Below are 2,307 nucleotides of genomic sequence, written 5' to 3' on the forward strand. Positions count from 1 at the left end.
TTTCTTTTTTCTCATTCTTGCTTGCTTTCTCTGCTGTGAAGACACTTTTTAGGTTGATACCTTTTAATTTATTGATTCTTAACTTTACTTCTTGTGCTTTAGGAAGTCAGTTTCTAAGCTGACATGATAGATAGTTGGTCTATATTTTTCTTCTTGTAGGCACAGAGTCTCTGGTCTAATACCTAGTTGCTTGATTCCCTTTGAGTTAAATTTTGTACAGGGTGAGAGACAGGGATTAAATTTTATTCTACTACCTATGAATTTCTAATTTTCCAGAATCATTTTTTGAAGAATCATTTTCTCCAATGTATGCTTATGATGATTTGTCTAGAATCAGACAACAGTATTTATGTGGGTTTGCTTCTGACTTCTGTTCCATTGGTTTTCATGTCTGCCTTTGTTTAACATGGTGAGGGTTTTGTTACTATAGTTACTGTAGCTCTGTACTATGATTTAAGATTGGGAATTTTGATGGTTCAAAATTCAAGGCCATTCAAGACAGGCTTTGAGGGATTTGAGGAAACTATGATGGAGTCCAGAGCTGCATGTGGTCTTTGATGTTGCCTCTTAAACTTGGTCTTCATCTAAGCTGCTCCCTACCAAGAGATGAGTTGTTTGGAGGCAGGCAGCAACTGGGTAGAAAAACAAAACTGAGGAAGAGATGGACTTAAAGACCAGGAGCAAGAGGACCATCTGTGTGTCCACTGCTGGCATGCCCTGGCAGGTGCTGATGAATCCCTTGGTGTTGCCGGAGATGAACTGTTGGCCATCATGAATTGTCAGCCACACTGATCACATCCATATGGTCGATACCTGGTATGTATCCTCATATGTCGTCCAAGATCATCAGAACAAAAAAAAGACCACATGCAGCCTTCCCAGTTGCATCTATAGGGCTTCTCACCTGTGTGTTTGCACTGGTGACTCACAAGGGTGAGTGCTTGGTACAGGCTTTTCCACAGTTTTTATATTGACAGCAATAAGGCCTTGAAAATGGAGGCCACTGGAGTTCTCTACTCTCCTTGGAGCCTGCATGGGCACCTCAGGTAGGAAGAGGTCTTCCTGGCAGTCTGCCTTATCCACAAGAGAATCAAAGGAGTCTAAGGTCGGCAATGACTGGGACCTATCTGATGCATCCCAAGGTCATAGGTATCTCTAGGTGGCAACATATGAACCATGGAAAAGAGCAGAGCCCGGGTCTCAGTGGAGGGAATGCTTGGGGCCCATAACATTTTAGGAGTTAAAGAGGGTCTGATGCTGGGAGCCATTAGCCAAGTAGGTATGACAATTTCCTTGCCAGCGTACCCCATGTTGCTTAGTGGAAGGACTCGTGGAAATAGGACATTTTGCAGTGACATTGCATGTAGGTGACCTTGCTCAAGGACCAGGGTGGATTAGGGTGTTCCCGGTTTAGGATAATCGGGTTTAGGGCGTTCCAGGTTTAAGATTATTCCTGCTGGGAATAGGGCGTATCCTGCTGCCTGAGTTCCCCTTGGTCTGAGATTGGGGATCAAAATAAGGCATTGTTGGGGCACAGGTGTGGGACACTGAGATGCCACTTGAATCTGGGACTGGCAGTCTTTAGATTCTCACTGAAGGTCCTGGCCATTCCTGGAATACTGGGCTCTCCTAAGGGCATCATCATCTGGGGCTCCTTGCACCTCATCATCCCTGGCTGGGAGGGAGATACTTAAGTCATCTGGGAAGGGATGAGAGCCGCTTGGGGACATCAGTTCATACAGTGCTCAGGCAGAAACATATTGAACTTCATCCATGTTCTGCACAGGTGCCTCAGCAGACACGAAAAAGGTCCCTAACATCTCTGTGCCCTGAAGAAACTGTTGAGTGTGTGGTGGGCTATGGTTCTAAGAGGTGTGTACTCCGCTACTTCTGGAAGACAGAGACATATCCAAGATGGACATTGCTCTCTCATTATCCAGGACCAGCTGGTGCGCAGTCTGCCACTATCTCGGCTCCTCAACCTCCTGCTCCAACAAGGACCAGCTGCACCCTCTCAAATTTGTTTATTTTGTAAAAGTAATTAATAATTGCTTAAAAATAATTAGCAATGTTGGAAAATTAAAAAAAAAAAAAAAACTTTTCAGGAACATTTGGTTTCTATTTAATATTCCTGAATCAACTTTGCAAAGATAGAACATGTATGGTAAAATTTTAAAAACTCATTTTTTACATTTCTTATTAACTTTTTATTTCAATTAGTTATATACCAAAGTAGAATGCATTTATGCACTTTGATATATCGTACATATATTGGGTATCACATTGTTCCTGCAGTCAGACATATAC

General features: G+C 42.8%; 1 pseudogene; it reads right to left on the bottom strand.

The window, feature by feature from the left end:
* Window positions 1–667: 667 nt before the first annotated feature.
* Window positions 668–1,310, bottom strand: LOC139703575 (Krueppel-like factor 17 pseudogene; annotated as a pseudogene).
* Between the last annotated feature and the right edge of the window lie 997 nt (window positions 1,311–2,307).

Source organism: Marmota flaviventris, chromosome Y (assembly GCF_047511675.1).
Source record: "Marmota flaviventris isolate mMarFla1 chromosome Y, mMarFla1.hap1, whole genome shotgun sequence".
Classification (NCBI taxonomy): Eukaryota; Metazoa; Chordata; class Mammalia; order Rodentia; family Sciuridae; genus Marmota; species Marmota flaviventris.